Below are 24,217 nucleotides of genomic sequence, written 5' to 3' on the forward strand. Positions count from 1 at the left end.
CGCCAAAAAAAAGATGTAGCCTTCTGACCTGTAGCTTGTGCTACGAGAACGATGTACTGCGCTGCGTGTTCCGGCCAGTGCGAGTACCCCGTGTTCTGTGCAAATAAGTTTGCCGTTCCAATGTAAGTAAATCCCCTGTTCCGTTCTTTACCCTCTCGACCTCGTACACTATTCCCTAAAGGAGCAACCCTCGTCGAGTAAGCTCGGACGACGGCGTGTGACGCCCCGATAGCGTAGGCCAGCTACCCGTCCACGAGGACCACCGGCGGCGTAGGCTAGAGAGCGAGACCTCTGCGTGGCGCCAGACTCTGAGGCCACGACCCCCGGCTCCTACAGTCTATAGTATGCACAGGGATGCCCAGCAGGACCGCTATATAATGTGTGCGCACGCAGAACGCCCATGGCAGGCAGCATGCACGAGACAGACCGCTGCCCCGGCATGGCTGAGACAATTGAGCAGAGCATGGCGGTGCACGTCACTTTTGGCATCGTCGTCTATCTCTCTCTCTTTTTTTTTTTTTTGCAGCCAAACGCACTGCGTGTCTTTGGAGGCCTTGATGCCCGAGGACGCGGGATCGAATCCCTGCCGCGGCGGCCCCATTTCGGTGGAGGTGAACTGCAAAAATACGCCCGGGTGTGCCGCGCATCTATCGATCGGGTGCACGTTAGGGAACCCTGGGCGGCCGAAATAAATGGGGAGACCCAACTACGGCGTGCCTCATGATCAGATCATGGTTTTGGCAAGTAATATGCAAAATGTTTATCTAGCTTGGAGGCCACTGCATGCGTGCATGCCGCACATACAGCGTCGATACCTGGGGTGCCCACATGATTCGTATCAGAATAAAGAAAAATCACCTTATGAAACCTTGTTCATCTCTTCATATGTCTCAGAAATCCGTGCACGCTGGTCGTTGATTAGGACGTAGGAGAATGACAGCCATTCAAGGGGACACAAAGTGAAACTAAGGGACTACTAATCCGAACTAGATCGACAGATTATTTGTCTAGATGTCTGTCATCGTTTTGTGCCTGCCAATGTTTGACTTTGCCGGGCAGAAAATTGCCACCGAGGTTCAAATCGCTCCTGCTCCACGACTTAAATAACCGGCGGCAGAACCGACGAGCTGACGTAATCCTCACTCGAGCGCCCTCTCTGCAGTTCCCCGTGAATCAACCAGTGCCGAAGTCGCATGACAGGTACCACGGCACAAAATAAGAGGCACCGCTCTGTGGTGTTTCTTTTTTTTTTGCTTCCAAAAGCTCTGTTCTGGCTACGAATGACGAATTCTCTAAACAGAAGCCTGAGCTTTGAATCTAGCTTCGCTCAATATGTTGCTTTAGTACGTGTGCCTTTAAATGCAGTGTAAGGTCGCTCTGATTGTTCGTGTTCTTAAGTGTCACGAATCGGCCACGTGCTGTGTGTATAGAGAGGGGGTTCGCTCCGCCCCCCCCCCCCCCATGTCAGCGGGGCAACCATTTCTGTGTTATGTGGGGTCACGGACCGCGCGGTGTTGGGTGACGCGTCGCGGCAGGCGCCAGGCGGGGAGTGCCGATTCCGGGAAATCGGTATTGTACGCATGGTGTTGGCTGTCCGCCGACGATCACACAGACCAGCCTTGAAACGGACCGCTGTACAAGGTATTGTGGGTCTGGTGCCCCAGTGCCTGACTAATTGGAGGCGCCGCCAAGGTTAAGAAGGACTTAGCAACTCTGACCCCGTGCCGCATGCAGTGAGCATGGACCTAATCTGCTACGCGTCCGGAACGTAATCGCCAGCCTTGTTGTTGGGTGCGACTGCCTGTGTGGTGTCGAAGGCCAGCTTACCGTGCACGCTGTAGGAATGCGGTGCACACGTAAAGAGTGCATTCAGACGACGGCGTCTTGGAAACACGCACTCGGAGAACTTTGTCTTGTAGACAATAAGTTTGAAGGACAGGGAGGGCCATCCGTCTCCCACACGGCCAAACTTTGAGTACAGCGGCACTTCGTGGTGTCGATGCCCCTGCTTCCGAGACATTTGCGGCCTAGACGCCGTTGGGATTTGAAACGCTCTAGCGATAACTTGTTCGGGCCTGGCGTGTTTTGCTGAGCCCGTCACTCACTACGGAGAAATGAGAGGGCAACGGAGTTTTGGCGAAGAAGGAAAAGAGCTTTGTTTTCCAATATGTTTATTTTTAAGAGTAAGCCCATCCCTGTGGGTTGTGGCTTAACAAACGGTTGACTCTGATTGGCAACTGAACCCGTGGGACGGGCCAACGGCCCTACCGCCTTTTTTTCTTTGTATATTTGGGCTATAAAAATCGGGACGACATGCTGTCCCTCAGACTTGGCTGAAATCAGGATTGCTGATAGATCAGTGAGCCTCCGTACTATGTACGTTAAAACGAGTCTGGGCTCTAACAGTCATTGAGACAGTAGAAGAGTGAGACTTTGTTTCTCAATTGTTCAAGTTTGTAATGTATTTGTTTTACCTGCCATGTATATAGAAAAGTTTGCCTATAAATATTTCTTGTACATCTGACCTCATCGTTTCCTGCCTGCGTTTGATCAACAACTGCCGATCATCGTCCGATAAGCTTCAAGTTCCAACGGTGAAGCGAGGACGGAGAACGAACGAAACATTACTTGCAGGTTTGTGGTGCTACACAAGCTTATTTTATTTTGTTTTTCTCTAAGACGTCGAACCTCTGACACCTCAACGCTGTGGACGGCATTCTGCTCGAAACCGCCAGGCTGTGCTTGGTCGAGCTGCGTACTGCTTCTTCGGGAGACGCACGAGTTGGTCCAGTAACGGAGAGCAAAGTGTGACCTGACGATGGATTCGTCCCTGAACGCAGGACAGTAGCCGTATATACTGAGAGAAAAGGCGTGATAATGGTGATGACGCTGCTGCTGTTGCTGTTGGTGCTATGTCCTTTGTAACGGGTTTTCATTCAAGTTTCCTAATGCAGGGCGGAGTCACAATAACGATAAGAGATGAAAGGGAAGTTATGGTGATGACCAAAGTAGGAGGAACTTGTCTTTGCTGGAGGTAAAAGAAATATGCCAGGCACGCGTTAAGTATACCGTGCGACTGCGTGAAAGAAGGCAACGAACGGGGACAGAAGCAAGAACACGCTGCACACATAATGTACTCACATTTTCATGTGTTTTTCTTTTTTTTCGTTATTTATCTTGAACACGCATTAGGGTGGAAATGAGTGCCGGGGGAAAAGGGAGAGAAAGAAGGTGCCTAATATAGAAAAATATTATACGTAAGCAAACATAAACACATATGATACAAGCGCGAAACAAACTTTCCCATGAACAACTCAGCGTCAGCAAGTACACAAACAAGCAGAAAGCCACGGGGCAGGTGTTTGGAGGAAGCATTCGTTGTATAACGCGGGAAAGCACGGGGGCTTACATGCACGTAGCGATCGAAACTTGTGTTTTATAACTGAAAAAAAAAGAAATAAAGAAAGAAACCCGAAGTTGCGCATTTGCGATAATTGCCCAGGAAAGTTGATGTGACCTTGGTGTGACACGAATAATTTTATGCTTGCATGTCGTCCCTGAATTCGCAAAAGGCCAGCACTGATTCTTTTTTACTTTTTCGCGTCTCCCGACATCGTACGAGCACGAACGTGTTTGCATTTGACCCGCCGTGGTTGCTCAGTGGCTATGGTGTTAGGCTGCTGAGCACGAGCCCTTACAAAAAAAATTGTTGAAAGGTTATTGAAATATCATTGTTCAACGTCAACAAATGACCTTGAAAGATCATTGGGGAATTGTTGAAACAGCATTGAGGAAATTGTTGACAAGTGTTGATAATTGGCCCGCGACATTCTGTGAAACATCATTGTGGCCTCTCAATTTGAAAGATCGTAGGCATATCGTTGAAACTGTGGTGTATTTCAATGTTGAAAGCCCATTGAAGCATTGTTGAAGATGTGTTGTCTGTTAATATTGAAAGCCAATTGACGTATTGTTGAAATGTGTCGTTTGTCAATGTTGAAAGCCCATTGAAGCATTGTTGAAGCTCAAAACTGAAAGCCTATTGAAGCATTGTTGAAGCTCAAAATTGAAAGCCCATTGACGTATTGTTGAAATGTGTTGTTTGTCAATGTTGAAAGCCCATTGAAGCATTGTTGAAGATGCGTTGAGTCTCAAAATTGAAAGCCCGTTGATGTGTTGTTGAAATGTGTTGTTCATCAATATTGAAAGCCCATGGAAGAATTGTTGCAGATCTGTTGAACATCAACACAAATTATGTTGAAAGCCCTTTATGCCCCACTGGGTATTTAGCAGTTTAAACCTGCACTTTCCTTAAAATACTGCTGAGCTATGTTGCATATAATTACCTTTGATGTCACGTTGGTATGTTTGCTGTGAGAGGGCAGGGATAAAATTTAAATACAGGGGTTTTGTATCGCAGGCCTCTGCCACCCTGGGCTCAAAAGCATGCTCCCAGATCGCCTGTAATAAACCATATTGTAAAACTGCTAGCAGTACTGTTATGCCACTTTTTTCAATTGTCAGAGTGGATGGACCTCCACAATATTAAGAGTGCTGAACTGATGCAGACAAAAACCATTTTTCTAGGTGAACTGTTTATTTGTAAACAAACATCTGTGTAAATGTACAACCATTTGTAGTTTGAGCACATCAGAAACTTCTTAAAAACTATTGCACAGTACAAACTTCCTGCAGCTTGACACCATAACAAAACAGAATACTGAAGATGTAGTCTGTGTGGCCCTCAAGTAAAACGCATTTCTCAAAAGAAATAAATTTTTAAAAATAAATACCTAAATTAAATGTAGAAGCAGACTGACATGACTGTTAATAAGAGCACTCAAAAAAGGCACTTGCTTTCTCTATTTGGGAGCCAGTGGTACTATTACCATGGCACGATTTGCTTGAGCCCACAGCACTCAACTGAGACCTGATATGCAGGGTGGTTATCTTTAAGTTTCATGGAATTTATTAAACACGGACTGTTGCAGCTAACATAATTCTAGATACAGAGTGCCAAACATTATTTGCATGAGAAATCAAGACACCATAGTCAGCTGATTAAGAAAAACTCAGTTCCTAATAAAGCTTTTCAAATTGTAGACGGTAATTTTACAAGGTGTATGCACTTAGAACGAACTTCCAGAATGACACCAGTAACAAGACACATGCCATCAAACTGGCTGTAGAAATGCACTGCTGTAGCACTTACTTTTTTTTTAACAGAACGCACTGTTATGCATTGAAGCACAAAAGTAACCGGAATGCCCATGTATTTCTCACATTTATGGAAAAATTTCGCAACTGGTGTTATCCTGGAAATTAATTTCAAGTGAATATGTCTTTCAAAATCACTGGCTACAATTTGCAAACTGAAATATGTGCCGTGATGTTATAAGTGAATTAATAAATTTATGAGAATCAGTTTAATGTTTCCATTTCTTGTGCTAGTAATGTCCACCTCTGAATAATCCAGCTCAAGAACAAAAATTATGCTACCTGGCACAGACAACTTAAAGATCTGTAAAACTGAAAAAGGATCACTGTACAATCCTTATTTGCTGCTTGAATGGTATGTGCCAATTTCGATAAACGTTACATACTTCTGAAACATGGCAATCACAATACGTGATGCTTATGGGAGCAATTTATTATGCTGTATTGCTGTTGCATGATCCAGTTGTGTTTTCCGCCATGATAACGTTCCTGCGCAGGTCATTCCATATGAAGCGACTTATTCATATTAAATACTTCAGATTTTTATATGGAAAAAAAAAACAGCTATAAGTGATGTGCTGGAATCAAAGTTACTCCTTGTGAGAGTTCCATTACAATTTTATTCACTGCCAGAAAAAAATAACGAAAGAATTCAGAAAAAGATATGGTTTCATGCAAACATGAAAGGCACATCATTGCCATTACCAGAGATCTTTCGTTGCATTTTAAATTTAAGCCGACTTATACCTATTAATTTTTACTCATGTATTTTAGAAAGCAATAAGTTATTTTTACAAAGTTATGTCAAATGCAGTTTTTATTGAACTCTGACAATGGCACAGATGCACTTGCAGGTGTGCGATTCCATGCCGAATCGACCAGCGTTTTTTTGACAGCACACATATAGCTGAAACATTACTATATGTTTACTAGAGTTCAAAACTCGTTACCCACTTTTATTTATTTTTGCCAGATATTTTGTAGCACTTTGGTGACAGTTTAGTTTTCCTGCTCAGCTGAGCTAGAGGACACCAATCAACATTCTTCTTCAAATGCGCATTGTATTGATCGAGGCCTTCAAATGGTGTGCGTGGAAATACGGTGAAGTGATGCAACTGCCAAAATAGCCAATTTTTTAAATATTTGAATACTTCAATTGCTTTCGGCACCGGCAAAAATGAGTCAAATTGCAATCCGTTAGTTGTTTTTTTTTTGTAACGAAAATTCACAGGACAGAAATTAAATACAGAATGGTAGCCCAGGTGACATAGTATAGCAAAAAAATGTGAAGCTTTGAAGGTTCAGCTAATCGCCTGTAAAAAAAACAAATTTTAATCTTTTGCAAGAAGCTTCATGTTGAAGGAAAAAACAGCTTTCATGGTTGGCCAAAAAGTATGTGATACATTATTGGATAGCTCTACATGTCTGCTATGCATGTGTGAAGTTAAAAAAGGCATTATTTTTAAATGCGAGAAATTCTTTTTTGAAATTTTGTCAGCACCGACTTTTCTCGGATGTGCGCACTGCTTGCCGGCTGGGAATGCAGACCACAAAGCTGGCTTCGTCTCCACACAGATGACAGAGAAGCGGTGTTAGTGTCTGCATTTTATTGCCAAGGGACACATGCTCTAACGCAACGAGGCTTGTGTTTGGTGTGGGCCAGGTAAACCATACAGCCATTGCACATAAAATATCAATACGAGGTCTGTTAGAAAAGTATCCGACCTTTGGCTGAAGAAAAAAAAAAACTGGGATAACTGGAGCGTTGGAAACCTAATCACTCTCAAAGTAGTCTCCTTGGGACTCCAGCCACTTCTCCCAGCGGTGCTGCTATTGTTAGAAGCATTCCGAGAAGGCCTCTTTCCGAATGGAGTTTAGCTCAGCTGTCGTTGCAGCCATAATGTCTTCTCTTGTCTGAAATTGTGCTTCTTTCAATGGCCTCTTGATTTTGGGAAATAGCCAGAAGCCGCAGGTGGCCATATCAGGAGAGTAGGGAGCCTGCCGGACTACAGGAGTCTGGTTTTTCGCCAAAAAAGTCTGAATCAAGTGCGAGAAAAGCATTGTCGTGATGGATGCGCCAATTTCCTGTTGACAACTTTGGTATCTTGCGCCACACAGCATCACATAGGCCATGGAGGACATCCCTGTAGTAGTCTTTAGTGATTGTTTGACCCTGTGGTGCGTACCCGTGGTGTACCACACTGCGGGAGTCAAAGAAAGCAGTCAGCAACACTTTAACGTTGATGCGCACTTAGCGGTCTTTGGTTGGTGACGTGGAATGCTTCCACTGTAATGACTGGGATTTGGTTTCCCGGTCATAAACATACATCCAAGACTTGTCACCAGTGATTATGGTGTTCGTGAAGTTGGGGTCACTGTTTGTGGAATCCAGCGTGTCTGTGAGACTTCAACACGAAGTTGCTTTTGCTCCACCATGAGCAGCTTGGGAACGAATTTCGGGGCAAATCTCTTCATGGCCAAATCTTCGGTGATAATGGAATGTGGATAAAATGTGCTGATGCCCACCTCTTCCACAATTTCTTGGATAGTCACACGACGGTCCCGCATCACCACAGGGTTCACTTAGGCAATGACCTGGTCATTTCGGCATATTGATGGCCGACTGGAGCGTGGCTCGCTCTCCACCGATGCGTGGTCGTCTTTAAACTGGTTGTACCACTCCTTAATCTGTGTGCTGCTCATAGCGTAGTCACCGAAAGCAGTCTGAATCTTCCGAATGGTTTCCACGTGGCTGTCGCCCAGTTTCTGGCAAAATTTGATGCAGTAGCACTGCTCCAGTCGCTCCGCCATTTTCCTTGCAATAAAAAAACGACGAGAGCACTGTGTACTACCTCATTCAAATGCTGCGTCCCAGCAATTCACGCTATTGGCAGGCGGGAAAAAATTCGTGCATGCGCGAAAAGGTTCAAGGGTGGCTGATGAAAACGCGCTTGTTTCATATTCATCAGGTGTCTGCAAAAAAAAGTCAAATACTTTTCTAACAGACCTCGTACGTATTATTATGTGAGGGAATCCTGCAGTGTTAAAAGATATCTTTCATGCAGTTTACAAAAAGAAATATCGGCTATTATGTAGACAGTAAATTCAGGAAGAGCGCTGATATTGTTCATACAAAGCATTTTAAAGGGCATGTCGCACTGCAATGCAACACAGAGGGAGCAGGACACTTCGTGCCCTGCTCCCTGGAGCCCAATGATGATGCAAGTAGAAAACACCTTCATAATTAAGACTGAAAACCTACATAAGTGTGAACAAATTCTTGTGGTGTTGTTTGCTACCACTGTTTCAGAGCCAGAACGTGTTCACCTATAAAAGTCATATTTGCCTTGTTCAGTCTGATGTGGTCAGACACCACTGGCGACCACTTTTTGCATTCATGTTAAAAAAATACAAGTTGAGACTGCAGCTGCAGCGCTTGACGTCACCTGCCTTCGCAATGATAAAAAAGGCAGTCAGTTTGTTGAGTAGTTTTTGTGGCTAATTATATTAACAATCTTTCCTTGCTAGCTGACATGGCTTCATATATTTATGCTATATTTATGCTGTATGTGTGATCCACAAATGAACATTAGAGAAAATAATTTATTGCACTTAAAGAATACCTTTTTGTTACTTGTCACATGCATAGCAGACATGTAGGGCTGTGTAACGATGGGCGACATACTTTTGTGCCAACCTCCAAAGCTAATTTTTTACCTTCAACATGAAGCTTCTTGCAAAAAATTGGAACTTTCAGTTTTTTTAGCTGATCAACTGAACCTACAAGGCTTGAAATATTTTGCAGCTATCCCAAGTCAAACAGTCTGATTTTATATTTATTTTGTGCCTTCTGTATTTCCCTACATTAGAAGAAAATTCAAACTTTGCAAATTTTGGCAGTCACACCACTTGTCTCTTGACATGAACATCTGAATATCTGGATCATACAATTTCCCTTTCAAAAGAAACGTGTATCAGTGCCTTCTAGCTTAGCTGGGCAAGAACAATAAATTTTTGCCAAAATTGAAAAAAATTTTTGCGAAGGAAAATAAATGGGGAGCAAGAGTTCGGAGTTTCAACTATATCTGTGATGGTCAAAAAAACGCTGGTTGGTTGCCCTGGAATGACTCAAGTGTATGTATGAAAGCAAATTTTCTCAAAAATTTTCTCATTGTACCTACTCAAAATCAAGCAAACTTGAAATGCTTTGCCATAGTGGAACAGTTCTTGACAAAATTGGGTGGTTTGGCATGAAATGACTTAAGATACTTAAAAAATATATTAATAAGGAAACACTATCCTTACTGGAACCATATCAAAAACTAACATAAAAATGTAGTGAACTATAACAAAGCACAGCACTTGTATTCTGGATTAAGCAATCCAATGTGGGCTTCTCAGGAGACTTGCATAATTAGCATAAATAAAATTAACATAAAAATGTCAAGGCATAGAAAGGCACAACATTTGTATGCTCATTTGAGAAATCCAAATTGAGCCCTTCAGGAGACTAACATAAAACATAAAAATGTTGAGAGTTACAAAAGCACAACACTTGTGTTTTGGTTTGAGCTGTCCAACTTGGGCTCTTGAGAGGCTATTGGTCCCATGCGAGAAGCGAGGCCAGAGTTCTTTACATAGGGCATGTTGGTACCAGGAAACTTGTGACACGTGAAGCCTGCAACAACAAGCCAGAACAAGTTTTAAAAAGCAACTTCTACATGCAAAAGAATGGCATGCAATATGCCCTTGTTATAACGAAATTGATTTATGTATTTGTGTTGCTTAATTCCAACTTTCCACGGGTACAGCTTTGCAGCATGACCATTTAAATTGATTCTGTGTGGCACGGGACTCCACTAAGTGTCAAATGCAGGAAAGGGCAAAGAGGAACAAAACACTGTAGCAAAATAACTTTACGAATATCCTCAATGTCGAAGATGTGAACTTTGCTTGCTGAGAAACAAAATGGTGAAAAAAATTCATTTGTTCATAAATAAACCTGAACTGACAATTAAATTATTTCTTGTAACTTTCATAATTAAAATGTGCAGCATTTAACTGTGCTTTTCCATGCTCCAAATACAATACTGTCATGTCACTACAATTGAGTGTAGCTTCATTTGAAGTTAGGTTTCCTGAGTTCACATGCAATCGGAATGTACTTCTCGCCTTACAATGACTTGGGACTTTCTACATTAAGGGGGGACATGGTGATTAAAAGTTATCATTATTTATTTATAACCCAAACTTGATAAAAATTGGCGTGCTTATTTAGTTTCTTCTCCTGATTCTAAAAATGCAATTATTTTTTCTGTAGGTTCATTATTTCATTACTTAATTAAGAAAACAATGGATTTTACGGTCTTTTTTCTTACTAGAATAGACAAATAACCGCTGCACAAAAATAGACAAATGACATATGGTCCAATAGAAGAAAGCACAAGCTTCACAACATAGGAAGAACTTTTATGGTTGGATCAATATTTCCTACTTTATAGTGCACTGAACTCCATTGCTCTGAATATGGCCATGCATTAGTCAGACAAAAGACAAATTTTAAAAACTTTAAACAAAGAAAATTGAAAAACTGTTTCCTATGTTTGGTGCTCCAAACATCTAGCTTCATGCTACAAAAAAAATTAGTACTATATCTATGATAGCTACTGATATATCACAGTAAATGTCTTGCTGGGTGGGTAAAATTAGCATTTCGAGAAAATCAAGAAAACAAATAAATGTCACATTTAATTGTGAAGATTCACAAATGTGTGCACATACACATTCCCAAAACATTAGTAGGCTCCTGGGGCATAGTCAGTTTGGGCATTTGTGCCTCTGTGGCGCTTTTTGAACAAGCACTGCACATTTTCTGCCGATGCACGCTTGTGTTCAGATGCGGCTGATCGGCGCCGGTCTTTTTCCTCCATGCGCTGCATACACTTTTCACCAGCGCCGACACCGATGTGCGAACTGTGCCCGCGAGTCATCCAAGACCCGTCGTACGATACAGCGACGTTGCCCGGGTTGCCGAAGTTTAATTGGCTGTAAAGCTGCCGGACCGACTTCGCGCATTCTGTTGTAAGCGTCTCAGCTGCGCGGGTCGCGGCGGGCGTCAACTTCGTTTTGACGTACCCCTGCCACGTTTTCGTATGGAGCCCGCGGTGCGATATATTCATTGTTGCGAAAATATCATTGAACGCAGTTTGCCGATTGCCGTTGCTTTGCCTTGCGCGCGCAGCCAGAATATTGACGGTAACGGATTCACTTTCTGAGTCCCATTCACACGCGGCGAGCTCCACGCTGACGCTTTGTCGCCGCATTTCGAGCATATGAGCACCAGACTTACTGCAAGGCCATATTCGCGCTCCTTCCGGCTGATTTTCGCGCTACCGCCGCATGTATTACAATTCATATGCTCCAGCAGTGCGTTCACCGATTCCAGGCACACCACGGTGAAAACTGTGTCGTCAAGCGGGCCGGCCGCGACATCGCCAGCGGACAAGATCTTTGACTTACGGCTCACTGCTGCGGTTGACGCGAGCTCTTGTAGTTTCTCGTCGGATCTCATGTCGATTACCTCCAAATCTGAAGGCGTCAGCATAACGGTGTCACGACGGACGCGGCTGGCGTTTTCGTCGCACCTACTCGTTGTCGCACCACCTAGGCCTAGCACTCGGTCGGCTCCATCAGTTCCGTCGCTTGACGCCGTTGGTGGCTCGTCCTCAACCACTTGCGACGCGGTGGGGCGTTTTAACGCGATAGCGTTAAGGAGCTCGTGTCGCAGAAAAGCCGGTGTCGTCGGCGTCGGCGTCGTTGACCGTGAGCGATAAATCACGGCAGGCGCTTCATAAATAAAAAGCAATTTCCAAGATTGGCCCGGTGGGAATCGAACCCAGGTCTCCGGAGTGTGAGACGGAGACGCTACCACTCAGCCACGAGTTCGATGCTTCCAAGCGGTGCAAACGCGCCTCTAGTGAATGCGGTGTTGCCTTCGAAACGAGCCGTGGAAAGTTATACTGCGGTGTATATCGGTAATTATGAACATGTAACGTACAGAAGTCACAATTACACGAGTTGCGAAGTGCGTTTCCGCTGCATTTCTTCTGCGCTTTCCGCACACGCAGAGCCATCTTGCGGCAAACACAGAAGACCCCCTCCTCTCAATGTACGGCGCTGCCCCGACAGGAGGCGCGCCGCGCGCGCATTGGGACCGCTGCCAGGCGCGTCGCGGGACTCCCTCTCCCCTGACGACGCTTCGCCGTGCTCCCGCTTTAGATTACTATCTATCTCTCTGCCCGTGCCGATCACGACGTTTGGCTGAGACGACGTTTGGCCCCTCCGAGACACCGAGTTCTTTGGTTCGTTTCTTTCGCTCAGGCGCACGTTTCGTTGCCGCGGCGAACGCTGCGTTGCTCGACGCTCACCGCGTGATAGGTGGGCGCTAAGTCCGATGCGGGGCGCATCGTAAGTGATCGCTGTGCCGTAGCGCATTGTCTTATACCCCTTGGCGGGTCGACGGGAACGCTGTCGCGTCCCACTCTTGAAGGCGAAGCTTAAGCGTCCTCCAATTTTTTTGAAGTTGTTGAGCATGGACTTCTTCCTTTTCTTTCCATACTTGTGCTTAGAGTCAAACTTTCGGAGCGGAGGAGGCATCGTCGCGCGTACTCACACAACGATCGCATCGAACATGGCGTCTCGCGTGCGCCTCTGCTGCGGCTAGCAGACAGCTCGGGAGTGCGCCCAGCCAATCACGTGGCGTTATCTCGTCACGTGCATGCGACAGCGAATGAGAACGCGCGTTTCATCTATTTTTGCCGCCGGTTTTTGTATTGAACCAGCAAGCCTAACGAAGCGGCAGCGCGCGATATTTGAAGCTGAAACCGCGTTCTTTCAAACGAGACCAAGATGGCCGCCCTCAAGGCACTAGTACGCGAGCGCGGCGTCATTGCATGTGTGTCGTTTTCGCGTCGACACACGCGAAAAATCAGGTGCCCCATCTGTTTTTAAATTGTTCGTACGGCTGAAATATGACCTTACGAGATTTGAAACTTGGCAGATAGGGAGAATAGTAGATGTAGATTAGAGAAATGCTATTTTCCAAAATTCGTTTTTTTACGATATTTTGGGTCTAAAGACCCGTGTCCCCCCTTAAAGAAGACACTGCTTACAGCAAAGTATGTTTTCTGCCTCAACGACTGAATTACTGTTATAATGAGGATTACATGTAGTTGTGCACCAAGCTGCTTAGCATGAAACATGCAGAATGTGACAGATACGAAGAAATGCTGTCTTTTAAGAGCCATATGCCATAGGACTGACTTCTTTAACCCTTTTAGGGTTCACTGCCGTACATCTGTGGCTGTGACGGAACGTTCTGAAAAAATTTGCCTTTTCAGAACCAAGTGTTGCCTAGCATCCCACTGGAGGTGCTGCAACCTTCCGAGGCTTCTAGAAAATATTCTTAAAGTGCTGTCGCTCCATGGGTTTCTCCAAAACTGATTTTCACTTAGCTCCTTGGTGTCTGTCATTGCAGTAATTTGGGAGTGTTGCCACAAGTTTTTGTAAGTTTCATTACACAAAAAAATTATGCTGCTTTATCCTGCATAAAGAAATAAAACATCTAAAACTGCAAATACTGAAATGGTATTGCCACTTCATCGTTATTTAAAAATATTATTTACCACTTCATTTTCTCGGAACGTCACTCTGAAGAACTTAAATCTGCAATAAAAATATTAAGGGTGCACGAAAAGTGATTTTTGAGGCTGAACTGAATAATGCTAGAAGCAAATCAAATAATGGATAGCTTCTGTATAATGAACAGCTGATATCACAATTAATGTAAGATGAGGCTCACAACTTAGTATTATTAATGTTTGCAAGTTTCTGTCATTGTTATGTTATGAAGAGCTGTTTATTAAAAGCACAAATGGAGCAGCAAAAGGTTTCTTCACATGCACAGGACTCTTCAGTAAGCATAAATGATTGCTGTACAGCCTCTAAAGTACAGCTACTTAAGTAATGTAGCCTGGTCTGCTATTCTTACAAGTTCTTACGTTTTATGTCTATACTATGTTATTGGACGTGAAAATTTACCGTACTTTGGCTCAAATTTCATGTTTTATTGGTGTTTCGAAATATCAGAATACTCACATTTACAAATAGTGACCATTCAAAGACTAAATTGAATAGTACACTATTCAATTCGAAAGTTTTGAGCATTTGCAAACCACAAAAAATATTAACTCCTAAATTAAAGAGGCATATTTCTCCCCAAAATGTGACCCTCAACGGGCTAAACAAGAGCGACAGAAAAGCCCATTCATCTTTTTGATTATTTTGAGCCCATAATCTACTTGGCAATGGTTCATAATAACCCTGTTAACAGGTAGGTGAAGTAAGGAAGCAGGAATCAATTCTAACAATTTCAGAATGGGAGTAGTGGACATGTCCGATGGACTGTAAGAAGCTTTATACATTGGGCCCCAAGAGCCTATTTTCAATTTATTGAAGTATATGGGGAAAAGCCACATAAATATTTTTTTCATATCTTAGAATACAAAGTGATAAAGTGTGCGTTAATAAATACGAGTCATAGGTTAAGTGCTTAGAATGAGTAAGCGCCCACTAAACGTAGTACTGTTGACAGCAATGCTTGCAACTCTGTCCATGTTGTTTCTTTGATTGAAACAACCAAAAGAAAATTGCCACACCACTCAGGTTCCCTCTGCTAAAAGGCTGCTGTCTGGCATCACATGGACCTCCTTCAATATAGGAGCAACCTTAATTCGATGTGGTCTGTTAAAATTGGTGAATCTACTGTTTCACATCTCAGAACCTGGAGAGCTGTTTTGATTTCTGCAATTTGGTGAACGTGCTCCTGCTCGAGCTGAGCAGTAACCACACTTGAGCATAGCTTCTCCGCAATTCGTGTATTAGAATAACACTTTCAGGCTAATTAAACATGTCCTCCATGCCAATAGATTTGGAGCGTGCTTCACAGACAACTATTCCTTGCAATGACAGCCATGTAGCACTGCTAATGCGCCAATGCAGCTCATGTTATGTGGTGGAGCCACTAAAAACTTTCAGCTGTGAAGGCAGCTTTCAAATTTTAGAAGCATTTGTGTATGGCGGCATTACGCACTTATGATCATATGAACAGTCATTCCAAATAGTAGGCTATCGTAGCACACAACAGCACACATGGGCTACTTGAAAGTCGTTTGTTATGCCAATGGCAAGTTCATAATTTTAGAAAAAAATGTGAATGTAAAAATGCAACCAGAAAGGATATATGGTACTTGCCTATAACAGCACTGACCCTGGTGGGGTCAAGAGCCTTTTTTGATCCTTGGTGTTATTTCCAAAGGCCAAATGGCCCATGAGCTCCTCCTCTGTGAACACATGGTGAAGCAAGGCCCTTGCAAACTTTCCTGGTCCACCATGGCAGGCCATGGTAAGCTGTGCCAGGATAACCTTCTCAATGTGCACTCCTTCAACCTATGTGAACCTGCACGTTTAAGTAAATGTTAGCAAAACAGTTTTAAGCCTTTCAAGCACATTCACACAACAGCCATACTGCAAATAAATTACAAAAGTACCTGTTGCAAATCTAGAATGCTAAACTTGACTACTTACAAGCTTCTTATGCTGTCTGGATGCCACGTTTCAGAAAAACAATCCAGCACAAACAATAATAATAAACCAAAGTATCCAAACATCTAGTACTTGAAAAAGGGGAGTACCAGCGAAACACAAATGACACGCACACAAGGAAACGGCATTAGACACGGACTCCCTGTCTAACGCCTCTTCCGTGTGTGCGCGTCCTTTGTTTTGCTGGTACCCCCCTTTTTCAAGTTCATCATGCACCAACTGGCCCAAGAGCTTGAGCTAATGCACATCTAGTACTATTTATTGTGATTACCATTCTTAGGATACTTCATATTTTCAGGTCTCTATTTTCCCATCCATTTGTGTCAATAGGTAGCCCATGGTCTAATGGGGAGATTGGGCTGCTATGTTGAGGGAAGAGTTCAAAATCAACCGTCAGAACAGCTTGGGTGACTGGTTATGCGACCCTGGGCATATGCCACTTTTCAATGAATCTCTTTCCCGCTATCTTGGGCAACTGCTGCTGCTTGTGTTGGCAAGCAGCATTAGGAGCTCGAAGAGGGACATGATTGTCAATCATTACTAAGATTACCACTACACATCATGTTAACTTGCTGTGCTCCAGATGTAATATGCGAGATTCCACTCCACTGTATGAAATGTACATAAGTTGCAAGGACAGTATGTGCCAACCACCACCTCAATTAAATTAATCAACTCGCAAAGCACAGGCTGCACAAGATCACGGAGTGAACTCAGAAGTTTGTGGACAGTCAGTTGATGTCCATGTCAGGGACTTCTAGGGTGACTCGGTCATTTCCTCGATGTGCATCATCGTGCCGTCACACATTGTATTACAATTCTGTCTGTCTTGTTGCACCACCGTTCTAATAGTCATCACGTATCACCACAAGTCAATATATAAATAGACACTTATATCTACTGTTTATTTAATCTTTATGGAGAATACTTTGAGCATGAGTTTTTGCAGAGATCATGAATTCTACAGCTTAAAGGAGCACTAAAGAAAAATTAAATTAATTAAATTCTGGCATTTTAAGTGCCAAAATGACAATCTGATGTTTAGGCACGCCATAGTGGGGAACTCTGGACTAATTTTTACTAAATTAGGCTGCAAGGTACCTGGGCAGTTTTGTATTTACCCTCCATCAAAATGCGGTTGTTTGATCCTGTGACCTCGTGCTTAGCGGAGCTGTGCCAACACCCCTAAGCAACTACGGCATGAAAGCACTAAAGAGAAAAATTATTTTAGATGTATCTGTACATGACCTTCCTACAATTCAAGAGATTCACTCATACCGTGACAAGAGGCTGAGTAAACTGTAAAAGCAGCAAGAGGAAAGATTGGTGGCAGTGCTGCCTTGAAGTTACCACACCCGCTTTCTGTGACGTCATGGATTTAGATGATGTCTGTTCAGGTGTAGCAATTTTTTTTACAAATAAAGATGAAGAACATCATATTCCAAAAACCCAAATAAAAAGCGTCAGGAACATTTACAGAACCAATACAACCAAAGTATGAAAAAATACTTGGAATCCATGATGTTACAATGAGGTGTCAGCACGAAGATTTTGGGGCGATACTCAGAAAATTAAACTTTGAGCTTTATTTTCTCTAATAATCAAGCAACTACCAAGAAATTTACAGAAGTAGTTATTTAAGACGATGCTTTATTTAAAATTCATTTAGGGTGTCATTAGTGTCCCCTTAATACAAAACAAGGAATGCACTTGGCTGCGTAGTAGGTTAACATGCATCACTGGTTCTCATTAAGGTAGGATTATCAGTATAGCAAAGGGCATGCACTGGCTGCTCCAGAGGGGAGCCCTTCCACTTCCCCTCAACCTCCCAATTTCCAATTTATGAGCAGTGATGCAATTTCTGTATCTTAACAAGACATAATGCCAAGATAGAGCATGTGGTGACCGGCACTTCGCACCATCCAGCTCGGCATCAATCTTTTTGGAATTTGGCCCTTGAAATGCAGAAAGCCCCGATCATTGCTCGTTCTTCAGCCAACTTTCTCGAAGGGTGCTGCAGTTCTGGTTTGATACATCTAGCAGTGCACTGCTGTATGACATAGGCCATTATACCTTCGTTCTGGTAAAACTATAAAGATGTTCACTCATGTAGACCACTAATGTCCACACTAAGTTTCATATCAGGCATATACACTGAAAAAGACACATTCTGCGTTTAATATGTTCACAAGTGACACTGAATTCACTCCCAGTCCCGGTGCAGTTGTTAAGTCTTTCAGCTGAGTGCTTAAAGGCACCATGTCTCCTAATGAAGGCACTCTGCACCAATTGATCACTGGAGCAAATGCCTTGCAGTTGCATCAGCAATGTTGTTTTTTTTCCTGCTTCCTGCAATACATTTTCACGGCATCACTGTATTTGATCATGGTGACGCTACAGAATGGATGACCAAAGAATTCACCTTTAGCGTGCCAGCTGGGGCGTCTCCCAGCTCACTTTGAATCTGAAAAAAGATGTCAGTATTAAAACGTGAAGCCACGATGCAGCAAAAGCGACAATCAAAAGAGCTGCATGGACCATTAGGCTGACATAAATGGACGGATACAAATGACTAGTCATCGAATACACGAAAGTGTGGCCGCTCTTGCCAATGGCAGTGTGAGCTTGTCAAATAATTTATTTCACATTCCTCTACTTATTTTAAAAATTATTTCCACGCATCTACTTAACTGTTATGGCCACATATTAAAGGCAGCTCCTTCATATAAAGCCCCAGTGTTACATTCTTTTACTCCCCGTCTACCTGATGCTACTGAAGTTTTGCTTATTCTCAAAGAAAGAATTTCACGGACCTGCTCTTTCGACAAAAAACATTATTCCAAGCTTGTAGCAAAGCGTCGTCATTTAGTTCACAACGATGCGCTCCCCTTTCAATCTGCTCACTGTGTAGTGCTCGGATTCAAAGCAAAAATGGCTTTTCGACATAACTAGCTACTTCTATGGTCACAAGAAACAATGCTAATTATTGATGTTTATGTTGCCGATAACATATACATGCCGCCTCGAAACACAGTGGGACGACAAGGCAGATATGCCAGGCATTTATCTCGTTCCTGTACTGATTTTAAAACTTTGTTACATCAATCAGTTACTAAAGTGCGAAAAGCTGAAATTTCACGCTGTTACATTTCTTTAATGTTCTATCCCAGTAAAGTAGAACCTGGAGTGCCATGAAATCTGCCTTTCCGTGAATGCAGAGCACCTACGCGAAGCCGTTTGGGCGAAGCACTCGATGGCGCCGAACGGAGAAGATAAAAAAAGAAAGTTGAATGCGCGCTAACAGGTGGAAAACAAAACACACGCGGTTGGCAAGGCGTATAACTCGGTGATTTCGCAGCACTCTGTGGCATCACCCCTATTGTATGTCACGTATCGCATAGAATCGCGTGTACACACTTGAATTTTTTTATTATTGCGAGACAGCCTCCTCTGTGTTTTCCGGTCGCGCGAACGTCGGCCGCACGGCGTGACAGATAGTGGCGTTGAAGCATCGCGGTGTCACTCGATCCTGAAGGGAACAGCGCAACAGAATACATTTTCGCTGATCCCACCGCCCCCCCCCCCCCCCTTTGTTGCTACAGCTCACTCACACGCCTTGTACTAGCGTGGCGCAAACGAAATATCTTCGATTACAGTACACATCGGATGGTTTCACGTCGCATTGTTATGCGCTCATTCATAAGGCTAACTCAATCGGTGCTCGAACACCGTATCAGACATCATGGCGTACAACAGCCCTGTTTTAGCTGGCACCACATAGCTGCCTTACGTCACCACAAGCGGAGAGTAAAGTTAAACCAGGACAAAGCTCCACGTTATATACCACGAATCTAGTGCTGTACAACCAATTCTGGCAACGGAAGGATAGTACTAGGAATGAAAACTAGAAAAGAGGCGCGCGGAAGACACGCACAAGCGCTGAAATAATTCCCGCGCTTCCGTTCACCGCGTCGATCGCAATGCACGAACAAGGGAAATTCGAAACACTCACTCACCGTTAATGTCGCCGAGTCGGAGGCGATCATGGCGATCTTCGAGGCAACAAGCCCATAAAAAGCGAGCAACACGCAGGAATATTCCAAAGATGTCACAGCGAAGCACACAAAGAAGGCAGAAAAGCAGGAAGCTTTCAAGCGAACAGCGTACACGAACTCGCCGGAATGCTCCAAGCATCAACACCGCAAACGCGCAATCATACATGTACACTCATACAAATACACGCTTATATTATCATAAATTGTACTATTTGATAACAAATTCTGTGATGTCATGTTATTACAGAACAATTTTTGCGCTTTGCATGTGTATGAAAGTTTTTTGCTTCACTTCTTTGATGAACTACTTTCTTTAGCGCAGTAACGCGGTGCACCGGCCGGAGCTAATGGAGTGCGCGGGAAAAGGCGCCAAATTCAAACGTCGCAAACGCCGTGCTAATTTGTGCGCGCACAGTTTTCGTCGTTTGGATTTTAAAAAAAAGTAATGCGTGCCGCAACCATGCGAACTGAACTATTGACCAGAAAAGTACAGAAACGTCGCTGTTTGTGCTTCTTATTTCGACGTCACAGCAAACTGCAGGCGGTCTGTCGTCCCATTCTTTTAAACATTTGTGTGTGTGCTTCTGCGCTGTGCGATTTGTCACCGAGAACGTATAGCAGCGCAGATTCTGCTTGGTGGCCGAGCAGATTCCCAACACATTCGCCAGCACCCCGTCTACGTCACAGAAAAGAATGTGGCCTCCATGTGAAATATGAGCACGATGACATACATATCAGCCAAGCTTTTCGTTTCGTTCTGTAGCGTGCAAACGGGTAACATCTAAGCGATACGCACTCTGTAAAAACGATGTTCACTCCTTTATCCGCCGCACCCGCCGTGGTGGCATAGTGGCCTGAGGTGTTGCGCTAATAACCCGACTGCTTGGGATCTAATGCCGGCCGGGGCGGCTGCATTTCGATGGAGGTGAAATGCAAGAACGTCCGTGTACTGTGCGTTCGGTGCAGGTTAAAGGACCCCAGATGGTGAAAATAAATATGGAGTTTCTTACTACGGTGCGGCTCATAATCAAAGCGTGGATCTGGCACGTCAAACCCCAGACTTGAATTTTGTTAACGTTCTCCGCCACCTTGACCATATTTAACATGGAGGCATGCAATGCCGTTTCCTAACACACAGCCAGGGCACTGCCCCCTTATAATGGACGCCGATGGAAATGCAGGATGCGTCCAATCATCGGTTGTTTGTCACTGCTAGTAGGGACGTTTGTCTTCTCAAACTGCATATATATATATATATATATATATATATATATATATATATATATATATATATATGCAGGGTGTTTCTTCCTGCTAACTTTAGGCCGAGTGTAAACTCTATGCATTCTATGACGACGCGACTAAATGCATGTTGCTCTCTTTGGTATGTAGCGTGTCGCGCTATTTCTGTGTTTTGCTTAATTAGCTAATTAGTCAAGGATAATTACCAACTTCTGAAGCAAGGAAGTTAGGAAAAAATTCCAATTAGAAAGTTGCAGAGCAGTTGGCAACACGTACGAATAAACCGTTTCTGTCTTTCTATGTGTTAAGCATTAGTGTTTTTCAGCTTACTGCGTATGCTCGCGAAATACAAAAAGCACCACATGACATGCCCGCCTGCGAGTCGTGATTGCACTGCTCCTAAGCCTTCCGCGCACAAACGAAAACATACCATTTAACCGGTGTGAACACTCGTCTGCTTATCGCCAACATGAACCGCAGCGAGGGAAGCACGTCGCTGGCGTCAATACCTCAGCCAACGCCTTCGTTACTGCCCTGTCGCCTTTTAAGCGGCAACACACCCTGCTCGATGGTATGCTCGTTTGAGAGCGCTGCAAGCACGGCGCGCAAGCGGGTATGTCAGGTGATATTTTTTGTATTTCGCGGGCATCCGCAGTAAGCTAAAAAACAATAACACTTAATAGATAGAAAGTTAGAAATGGCCTAATCGGACGTTTTAGAAAGTGCTCTAGAACTTTCTAATTGGAATTTTTCGCCTAACTTTGTTCCTTCAGAATGGCTAATTTTCTTGACTAATTATAACTACTTAGGAAAAATACAAGAATAGCGTAACACATACAAGAGTGAGCAACATGCATTTGGTCACATCGTCTTATGGTACATCGGCATATTTTTAAACTCTGAGTAAAGTTAGCTGAAACACGTGTATATACATCTATGGTTCAAGTAACGTGAAACAACATCCTGTATATATGCAATGGTGACAAGTGATCAGTAAAGCAACATATATATGCAAAAAACGCACACATACGTATGTTCGTGTGTTTTTCACATATACTTCGAAACTCAATATTGCTCGTGATTCAATCTTATTCAACAATAAGTTAACAACATTTAGTAAACGACTTTATTGTTGGAAACTACTCAACAATGGTTCAATACTCAATACTATTCAACAATATGTCAAGAGAATTTAGTCAACGACTTTATTGTTGAAAATTACTCAACATTGGCTCAATAATACTCAATACTATTCAACAATATATCAACAGAATTTAGTCAACGACTTTATTGTTGGAAACTACTCAACAATGGCTCAATAATACTCAATACTATTCAATGATATATCAAAAGAATTTAGTCAACGACTTTATTGTTGAAAACTACTCAACAATGGCTCAATAATACTCAACACTATTCAACAATATACCAACAGAATTTAGTCAACGACTTTTTTGTTGTGAACTGCCCAACAACTTTACTGTTGAATTATTGCTCTGTGGTTTCAATACTTGTTGAGGTATTGTTGAAAGGCTATTGAGTCAACAATTCGTCAACAATATGCCAACAACATTTCAACAGTCATTTTCATAAGGGAGGTCGCGGGATCGAATCCCGGCCACGGCGGCCGCATTTCGATGGGGGTGAAATGCGAAAACACCCGTGTACTTAGATTTAGGTGCACGTTAAAGAACCCCAGGTGGTCTAAATTTCCGGAGTCGTCCACTACGGCGTGCCTCATAATCAGAAAGTAGTTTTGGCACGTAAAACCCCATAATTTTTTTTCTTTGCATTTCGTCGACATAAGCAAATACGTGCAGCATGGGGCTGCCCAGAACACGTCATGTCCGCTACGTTGTGCTGCACAGTCCGGCGTGGTGGGCTCCGGAAATCGTATGCTTCAGCGTACCACACTTTCCTTGATACTCATTCTACGTTATGTCGCGTATTTCCTTCAGTCATTTTCGAAAAATGAACTCGGAAGCATCTGCGTGGTATATTCATCCCGGCTATGAAATCAGATGAACGCTCATTCGTGAAATGCGTGTCGAGAAGGTCTGATTCGGTGAGCACAACTTGCAGCAGCATCCAGCGGAGCCCTGGACTAAGGGCAACCGACCGTTGTGCAAGAAGATGGTGTAAAGAACGGCGGGTTGCACAACAAGATTGTCACCTTGCCACCCGATTACGACAAGGGGTGCAAGACGCGCACCTCCCGCTCTCCGCCGCTGCAGCTGCGAGGCGTTCAAAGAAGCGACCTTTGCGCTGGAATCCGCCGCCTTCCTCCAGCCCGCTTCGACATTGTGACAAGACGAGTTTGGTGTGTGGACAATGATTCCAGAGTTCCTCAACGCGGCGCTGATCTGACACGCCTGAAGAAGCTACCGCGGGAACGTCTTATTTTTGCGCTCTCACGGTTCAGCATGTTGCAAAACAACGAGCGTCCCTCGAGCGGCGTCGATTTTCCGGAACGGCACCACCTTCAACGCCGTCGCTTGGGCTTCGGAATGTGTGTGCCTTTGTGTCTGAAAACTGGTCTTCAGAGCAGCTGCGAGTTGGTGGTGTGTAAACGAACAGCCGCCGCGTCGTAGGACCAGCGGATCGAGTGTATAAAAACTGTGGTTGTGCGATTGTTGGACACACTTCTCTTGAGCAGTCATGTTAGACTGGTTCACTTCTCTCATGCAGTCCTGTTGGACTAATACTATTTTTCTCAAACAGTCATGTTAGACTGAGTTAATTTTCTGTAAATAAACCCCTTTTTCCTCGTTCTCGATGAGAAGCAGTTCTTCACTTCATCAACGATCTCAGCGTAAATAAGTTGGACGACGGCATGGGCCAGCTACCTTCGAATTCATGCCGTACTCCAATCTTGGCAAAGGACCACGGACGAAGGGATTGAGCCCCCAATCCTGACAACTGGCTGACAGCGGTGAGATGGACTTTGCGACATGGTGCTGTATCTGTGGTGAGTGCTTGGTTTTTGCTTTGACTCTCTAGGCTTCATTTTGTGGTTGTTCTGTTTAGAACAGTAGGGAAGC

The 24,217-nt window shown here is 43.8% G+C and overlaps 1 protein-coding gene and 1 long non-coding RNA gene across 2 annotated transcripts in view; one reads left to right on the forward strand and one right to left on the reverse strand.

The window, feature by feature from the left end:
- Positions 1–24,217, forward strand: part of LOC135906779 (kelch domain-containing protein 3) — a 141,846-nt gene that overhangs the window by 23,559 nt on the left and 94,070 nt on the right. The gene's annotated exons all lie outside the window — the stretch shown is intronic.
- Positions 4,579–20,046, reverse strand: LOC135906776 (uncharacterized). Its single transcript, XR_010565833.2, has 4 exons — positions 19,896–20,046; positions 18,302–18,343; positions 15,529–15,733; positions 4,579–9,895 (listed from the first exon to the last, which is right to left on the reverse strand). It is a non-coding gene; the product is annotated as an uncharacterized lncRNA (long non-coding RNA).

Source organism: Dermacentor albipictus, chromosome 7, assembly GCF_038994185.2.
Source record: "Dermacentor albipictus isolate Rhodes 1998 colony chromosome 7, USDA_Dalb.pri_finalv2, whole genome shotgun sequence".
In the NCBI taxonomy this organism is placed as follows: Eukaryota; Metazoa; Arthropoda; class Arachnida; order Ixodida; family Ixodidae; genus Dermacentor; species Dermacentor albipictus.